The sequence below is a fragment of the Rousettus aegyptiacus genome, unplaced genomic scaffold (genome assembly GCF_014176215.1).
Source record: "Rousettus aegyptiacus isolate mRouAeg1 unplaced genomic scaffold, mRouAeg1.p scaffold_m13_p_10, whole genome shotgun sequence".
Classification (NCBI taxonomy): Eukaryota; Metazoa; Chordata; class Mammalia; order Chiroptera; family Pteropodidae; genus Rousettus; species Rousettus aegyptiacus.
In genome coordinates, this window is record NW_023416285.1 from 55967662 (window position 1) to 55976528 (window position 8867).

General features: G+C 32.4%; 1 long non-coding RNA gene across 1 annotated transcript in view; it reads right to left on the bottom strand.

Moving 5' to 3' along the window:
- LOC107516577 overlaps positions 1-7807 on the bottom strand; it is a 51759-nt gene extending 43952 nt beyond the window's left edge. Inside the window, exon 1 of the long non-coding RNA XR_001598332.2 lies at positions 7624-7807. This is a non-coding gene — a long non-coding RNA (uncharacterized LOC107516577). The remainder of the gene's footprint in view (positions 1-7623) is intronic.
- Between the last annotated feature and the right edge of the window lie 1060 nt (positions 7808-8867).

The following is an 8867-nucleotide window of genomic DNA, read 5'->3' on the forward strand; positions in this document are numbered from 1 at the left end:
ACTTTCAAGAAAAACAGTAGAATAAAGCAATGTTTTTTAGAAAATTTCTCAAAACCAAGAGAATTCTGTTTACAGATTGCAATAGCTATTTTTATATTTAGTTTGTCTAGGCTACAGTCCACCTCAGTATTCAAACACTAATCCAGGTATTGTCAAGTTTTTTGAAAACATAACCTCTAATCAGTTTATTTTATCTAAAAATGATTGTATTGGAGCATTTGAGTGGGACTGACTTAATCAACAAGAAAGAGAAGACATTCCTTCTATGAATAACAGCTTATGATCTTCCTTTACTGACTATCTCCCCTATGGAGTTTGGACTCACTTATCCAGGCTCCTCAGTGGAATAAATCTCTTTAAATATGTATTATTGTGCATATGTATATGTGTGCATTTATTCACAAATCTCTCTTTTATTGTTCTGTTCTTATGTTTGAACCTTAACTGATACACAAATTAATTGGACTGATTTGAAGCCTTCATTAAGAGAATAATAAACACTCGCTTCAACAAATGTTATTGGAAAATTTCAGAGCAGCAGGGGGAAAAGAGAAAAATCAGAAAAGATAGAAAATTTGTACATATTCAAGTTTTCAGAAACAAAATGTCATTAAACTTTTCAACAATACTAAATTATATGCTATGATAAAAATACACAATTATCTGAGGTAAAATTATTTACAAATAAAAATTGCATGGGTTGAATTGGGTCACCACAAAGTACAGATGTTAAAATCCTAACCACCAATACCTTAGAATGTAACCTTATTCAGAATTAATTAGTTAAATTGATATGAGGTTGTAATTTGAGTAGGTAGGACCTCTGATCTAATATGATTGATATTCTTATCAAGGAGGGAAATCTGTACACAGGCACACACAGGAGGAGAACACTATACTTAGATAAAGGCAGAGCTCAGGATGGTGCTTCTACAAGCCACAGCACAAAGAAAATTGTCAGAAGCAAGTGAAGAAACATGGAAAGCATTTTTCCTCACAGACTTCACTTGGTAACAAACCAAGTCTATGCCTTTTTCTTAGATTTTCAGCCTTCAGAACTGAGAGCCAATAAATTTCTCTTTTTTAAGCCACTCAGTACGTGGTACTTTGTTAAGTCAGCCCTAACAAACTAATAAAGTGTGATAAATTAACAAATAAGAGTAAGGTAGACTATAAACACTTTCGAAGGTTCAAGATCTTAATGTTTTCTGTTGAGAAACCAACTGTGACCTTACTGAGACTTCCTTGTACTTGAAGAGTTACTTCTTTCTTGTGTTTAAGATCCTCTCTTTGGCATTGACTTTCAACAGTTACATTATGGTGTGACTAGGTGTGAATCTTTCTGAACGTATCCTGCTTGGAGGTTATTGAACTTCTCGGATGTGCGTAGTAATGTTGTTCGTCAAATTTGTCAATTTTATGGCCGTTATTTTCTCAAATAGTTTTTCTGCCCTCTCTCTCCCCTTCCATTTTGGGATATTATCCATATGTTGGTACAGATAATGGTTTCCTATATTTCTCTGAAATTCTGTTCTTTTGTCTTTGTTCTTTGTACTTTCCATTCCTCAAGCTGGATAATTTCATTTGGCCTATTTTTAAATTTGTATATACTTAATTATGTTTGCTCAAATCTGCTAGAATTTTTCATCTTATGTGTTATATTCTTCAACTCCATAATTTCTATTTCATTCTCTTATATAATTTCTGTCTTTAATAATATTCTGTTTTTCTCATACCTTCCATTATTTCTTCATGTACTGCTTTTTTTTAGTTCTTTCAACATATTTCAAATAACTAATTGAAAGTCTTTATCTAGTAAGTTCAAAATGTTGGCTTTTTAGGACAGTTTCAATTTACTGATTTTTTTCTACTTTCCCATATTTTCTTGTTTCTTTGCATGAGCTCTGAGTTAAATTAAAAGAAGACACGTTTGCAAGTGAGATCTTAAAACAAAACAAAAAAACCCAAAACAACAACAACAAAAAACCCACCAAGGTAGGTCAAATAATGACAATTCTCTAGGAAAAGGGCTTTTAAGTAGCTCCTACTTTAGTCTGCCTCTTCCAATAACTGCCAAGCTGCTAATTTTTACCCTGATTGTGGGATGTTGGTTTTCGAAGCTACTGAAGAGCTGCTGGGAGATAGGAATAAAGCATGTTATAATACCATAAAATTTACTGTTTTTGTCAAGATTCATTGTTTTTGTTGTTATGGATATTTCTGTTGTTGCATTAATGCTCTCCAGAGTGCTGCAAGACTCAGAATAATTTTCAGAGTTCTGAAAGTGTTGATTCTGATGTTTCTTTCAAATTCCCCCATTGCTTTTATGGAAGGTGGAATTTTTGGAGGCTTCCACTATACCATTTTACCTGATATCCTCTACATACAGAAATGTATAGTTTACTTTTAATGATAATAATATTAAGGTGCCTATAATATCAAGTGCAGCAAGATGGGATTAACATATATATATATATATATATATATATATATATATATATATATATATATATTCTCAACCTAGAAACCATATGCTTTCCAATCTAAAACTTTCCATGAAAGAGAACAGAATTAGAATTTATAGTTGCTAGAGACCAATGATAATATTGTGTTTTAATAACAAGAATTGGTGAAATATTAACTTGTTATATGATGAAACTCTTGAATTAAAAACAGATAAGTAACTGAAATAATAAAACACATTTTAGAGTTTCAAAGAAGCAAAATAAATTTGCTCTTGTCTTAAGAGTATGAAGACTTTGTGAGACATGGGTAGTAAAGAAAGAACTACTATATAACTACTGACTTGGCAAATAAGTTATTTTGTGGGCTACAAATGCTTATAAAATAAATCAACAAAATAAGCCAAAGGGCAACAAGTTTATGTATATCAACTATTAGTGAGGAGAACAGCTTCTTGATTAGACTGGAATAATTTCTAAGGGGAAGATAGATTGTATAAATAGATTGCATAGATTTTGTGTGGGCATGTCAGTTGGAATAAATAATACATAATGAAAGTATTTCTTGAGAACAATAAATCATGCATTAACACAACTGGTGAGGTTCTAAAAATATGTCTCAGGAGGTCCAGAAAAGAAGAGTATAAATTTTAAAAAAGTGTGTGTATTAACACTTACTTTTTATTCCTTTTTGTTGTTGTTGTTGCTTTAACATCTTGTGGCTTTGCTGATCCTGGAAGGATTGCCCCTCCTAAGGCTAGCCAATTCCTAGAATAGTATATAACTCACTGGGGAGGGTGCCTATATGTAAACTAAGCATTCCAGCGCTTATATCTACAACCACCTCTTTTATTGGGTTCCTAAACTCTAGATCACTACTCCCCTGCCCTAATCACCCCAGGGTCAGGTAGGGACAGACTATGTGCCCTAGAGTCCACTAAAGTATTCAGATTAGCGAATTCGAATTCGTTAGCCCGCTTTCCCTATCTCACCCATTTCTTTCCACAGAAACTATACTAAAGGCTCTTGCCCCATTTCCCCTTTACTCTCTCTGCTCCCTGACCCATCCTGCTTCTTCTCTATATGGCCTTGAGTGGAGTACAGCATCTCCTATTCTTAAGACACTGTGAGTAAAAACTTCTTAGTTCATGACAGTAATTTCTATATGTGCATGTCTTGCTATATGTAGTTAAAACAAATCTTAAGTACCCTGAAAACTATCTATTCTGTAAATGGTTTATATCTAAATAGATTAAAATTGAGATATTTAGCTTGGAGTACATCACCTATTCATTTTGCATTTTGTGACTATTACTGAAGCTTTCTTTATTATTTGCATTTCATATGCTTGTCCTGTGAAAAATCATGCATATTCTTTATAAAAAGGAGTTGTTAAATTTGATATTTATTGACATATATGTTCATATTGAGAGAGGTTAATGGAAGACAATGGGTAACAATCACTTTTTAAAAATTATTCAGATTTTTACATTAGAAAAAGAACTATGCTAACTCATTTTGCTAGAGGACCTAAGAAGTGAAAAAGATGTCTGTGACAGAATCTTAACCCTTGGAGATCTTATCAGGAGGTAAGATGAGAAGATAAATTATCAATATGACATGACAAATCCAAAAATTGAAATATAATAAGCTGAGAGTAAACAAATAAGTTCTAACAAGGAAAAATTGAAGAGATATCTAGTAGAAAGTAAGATTTAAACTCAAATTTGGATGAAGAGTTCGACTGTGACAAACAAATCAATATAATCAACACATTCTAAAAAAAGGCAATAACATGACCAAAGAGAAAAATGTGAACAGATTAGTTACGATATTAGGTGACCAGAACATTACTCAATACTAAAACAGAATTGGGAAAAAAAGGAAAAATATCTTTTCTGTGATTACTGTTTTAAGGATGATCAAATTTCACACTACTAAATTATTATACTAGAAAATTGTACTAAATTGATGATATTCATTACTCAGATTCACCTTTCCCTAGAGCTACGCCCTTTCCCATGTAATTTGCATAGTGTTGCAGCTTGGGTCCCCTGGGATGTAGAATCTGAGGTGGAGATTGCTGGCAGAAAGTAAATCAGGGAGTGACCCTGGCCTAAACGCAGGTGGAATGGAATGGAAGGAGCAGGATTGGACAGAAGGAGAATTTAAACTGTAATATAGTCTCTGTGGAAGACTCAGCAAACCCTACAGGGGATCTGAAAATGGAATTACTATTCAGAACTGTTTACAGCTGGGGTTTAATACTCCTGCATCAACAAGTAACTGAATATCAGCTGCTCCAGAAGGAGGCAAGATCTTTGGTGAGGTGGCTTCCTTTGGCTAAGATAATTTCTAAACTAAGCTGACACTTGAAGAATGCCTTCCAGTAGCACTCACATCTGTTGAGGCAGTTTGTCCTTCATACCTGAAGGAGAATCTGAGTAGCACATAATAACATTCATCACATAGTGCCTTCTCACTCAGATGGATTTCTATATATGATTTGGTTCAGCCATGTGATATGGTTTAGCCAAAGAATATTAGTAACTCTGACAAAAGCAGATGTTTAAAATAAGTGATTGAACATGTCCTTTTGTTTTTCCTACCCTGCAATTAACAGGAGAACATACTTGGGCTTGCATTCTAAAGCTGGAAGTAAGGCGCAGTTGATCCAAGTGCACCAAACTATCCCAGCTGAGGCCATCCTACAAAAGTAGGCCATTAGCTGACCACCCAGGCTTGTGTATAAACCCAGATCTATAGAACCACCTACAAGACCCTCAGCAGATGACTGTGGAATCACAAGTGAGCACAGCCCAATCAGATGCAACATGCAGATGTGTGAACTAAATCAATATTTATTATTGTGTGTCATTGAAACTTTATGGTTGTTTACTTTTCAGTATTACCATTGTATTAAATCACTAAAATATTATCTAGTACAAATTAGTATACTAATACAATTTATATTTCATAACTCATTTTGATATTAAGATTGCTCTATGGGATAAATTTATGGCATATACACTGTTTCAGAGGAAGTCTCCTTTAGAAGGACTATAACTCAATAATGGATCTATAGATATTTGACAATGGTAGATGGGGACAAAAAGTATTATACTTGTTCAACTACTAGGTCTGCACTGTCATGTGACACTTACTCTATATGTCTTTCTTAATAAAATGTCAAAAAAAATAATTCAGAGGCGTTTAAATGTAAAGAATAACATATGGATTTAAAATAAGGTAATTCTTAAGAAGCCTACATTTTGGTTTAATAAGGAAATAGGATATTTGGTCAATTAATTGTCAGGTCATCTCTTTATATTTTGCACTGTATATCCTTGAATTTTCTGAGACAATTAGACTTTACAGTTCTAGATATTTAAATTAACTCAATTATTAAGTAGAAAAAATTATGTTATTCCAGTTTTTCTTTTAATTAAAATGTCAGATAGGTTATTTTAGATTGCATAAAATGACAGAAAGTTGAAAAGAGTTATAACTTGAAAGGAAATTAGTAAATTAATTTTAAGGACCCTCTTTTATAATTCAATATGGATCATTAAATTAAAAAAAATCAGCCAATGCCTAAGTGTCTATCACATTTTTATATTATATGGTAAATAACTATTGGCTACGCCTACAATTGTACTTTCTTTTTCTTACTAAATTTCATTAGGAGGGAAATTTTAATTGTCTTATCAATTTCAGCAGAAGAATGCAGTGGTAATCAAGTGATTTGTTCATTCATGAATCCTTTTCTAGAAACTATAATTATAAAACAGAAGTCTGGTTAATTCTTCAGTTTTAATGATTTTGACTATTATAATTAAATTAGCAAATAAACTTCATTTACATACATAAAGTATTATTTAACATTTCAAGGTATTATTTTTATCATAAAAAAGTTTATTTATTCAAATGAAATGGTGGGGATTCTTTTCTAGAGTCCCTCCTAGAAAATTTTTGTTCCAACTACCCACATTAACAGGAGCAATTTCTTAAAATGGCCATATTTAGGTAAACCTCATAAACCATTATTAAGAGATGGAAGAAAACCAAATTTCTTTAACATAAATATTCCATTTAGCCTCAATTCTTTTAAGTTTAATAGAGTCTAGTACTTTAAATCAGGTTTTGGAATCTTTGGATGATAATGGTGATAATGATTATCACGATTAGGAACTTTTAGCAGACGTCTTAACATAATTGACAGCTATATTGAATGAGGTACCCATTGACCTATGTAAGGAAAATATAGTCTTTTGTTATAATTTCTTTTTAAAAAAATGAAGGTCAATTGGTCAGTCACATAATAGTGTGAAAGAGACTAGTTTTTTTGTTTTGTTTTGTTTTTGATTTTTTTAGACATTGCTTTTTAAAAACTGAACACTAAAATATTTATTAAGTAATAATGATTATGATATATTCTAAAAACAACTAAAATGCATGAGTTTGTGCTCTAGCTTTGACATTTACTGGTCTCAATCAAATTATAAGCAATTTTTCTTTTTCTGTAAGGTAAAAAAATAATACCTACATCCAATTCTTATGGTCATAATTAATGGCTATGAAGTATCTTATGAACTGCAAACTATAATAAACACACACATAAACACTCACATAAGTATATATATATACATATATATATAAAAGTATATAACTATTGGTTATGTTTATGCTTATATACACATATTTTTGCTTTAGTTGTATAGTATATAAAATATATTATATACTAATATTATACACACATGGCTTTATTTAAAAGTTTGGATCTTTCATGGCACATTTCTTTAGGAATTCCTTAAGCACAATATTATATCTACTCTATATCCAATCTTGACACAAAGGATTCCAGATAATAATAATAGTTATTTTTTCAATTGCCTGTAATATTACTTATATGTAATGGAATATTATTCTACAATAAAAAATAAATAAATTCTGTAATAACATGGATGAACCTAGAGAATTTGCCAAAGAAATAGATCTGAAGCATTCTTACTACAGAGGGAAAAAAATGGTAACTATGTGAGGTAATAGATGTGTTAATCATTTCACAATGTGTATATATATATTAAATCATCATAGGGTACATACATGCACAATTTGATAATTATACCGAAATAAAGCTGGGGGGAGGAAGAAAACTCACTCATCTGAATCTGTGCCTATATGCTCTTCCTTTTCTTATTTTCTGTGGAGAAGTTAGGATCGATTGTATTCTTTTTCTTCTGCCTCATGACTTTCTTTTGCTTCTGGAAAAAGGAACATAGAAAAAGAATCAAGAACTCTCTGTTATAATCATCCTTGACTTCATATCATCTCCAGATATTATCTCTGCTCCCCTTCAAAAGAAAAGTTAATAAAAGAGTTGTCTATGGTTATTGTCTTAACTTCATGTATCAGTCTGGGTTCAACAAGGAAAGCAGAACCAGTAGTGTGTGTGTGTGTGTGTGTGTGCGCGCGCGCGCGCGCGCGTGTGTGTGTGTGTGTGTGTTTTATAGGGAACTCACTCAATTATGTAAACTGATTAAGCCATCTCTTTAAGGCTGCTGCTTCCTTGTTCAAGCTGTAATTTGAAATCCACAGGGCAGGCATTCGGTCAGGAAAGGAAGATCATGAGCATGCTGGAACTCCAAACATGAGCTAAAACCCCATAAAAAAAAAACACACTGAAATTAATGTGATTTCTTATTATCTCTGTCCCTGGTAACAAGGATGACTTATAGAAACTGAAGCCTTTGTCAAAAATCATAACCAAATACACGCAATCTGAGAAGATAAAGAAAAATATCAGAAAAAATTGAACAATTGCAGGCCCTGCCACTGCTTCACACCAATGGAGTGAGTCAGTAGATCCACAATAAATGTGTGAGCTACAAAATGACTGTTACTTCCTTTCTGCCTTTCAAATCTCCCAAGAATCTCCTTTGTGGCTCTCTCTAGTGGAAATGTACACTAAAAGAAATTTTGGGAAATGCAGTTTAGCCTAACTAGGTGAACACATTGCAAAACCATCTCAATTCCCAATCTGCATTCTATTCTACACTCAACCACAGTACACCAATTTGTTTTCTCTACTAGCACTACTCTTAGGTGGATTTTTGTTCTGTTTCTGTTCTCTCAGCAGCTTTTTATAGGATCATTGATTTAAGTAATTGTTTAGAATTAAAATTTTAGAGAGTGTCTAGAGATTATGTTTATTTATAATACTAGTAAATACCTTTTTCATTCATAGAAAGAAGAATGACTTCCCCCAAATTTTTTCAACTAATGCTGCCAGAAGTTATGCTTCTCGTCCAAGACAAACCAAGAAGCAATGTGGGCCTTCCATTATCTTCCTAGAAATACACTGGGATGATGCATAAACATATTCCAGAAATGCAAGAGAACTAA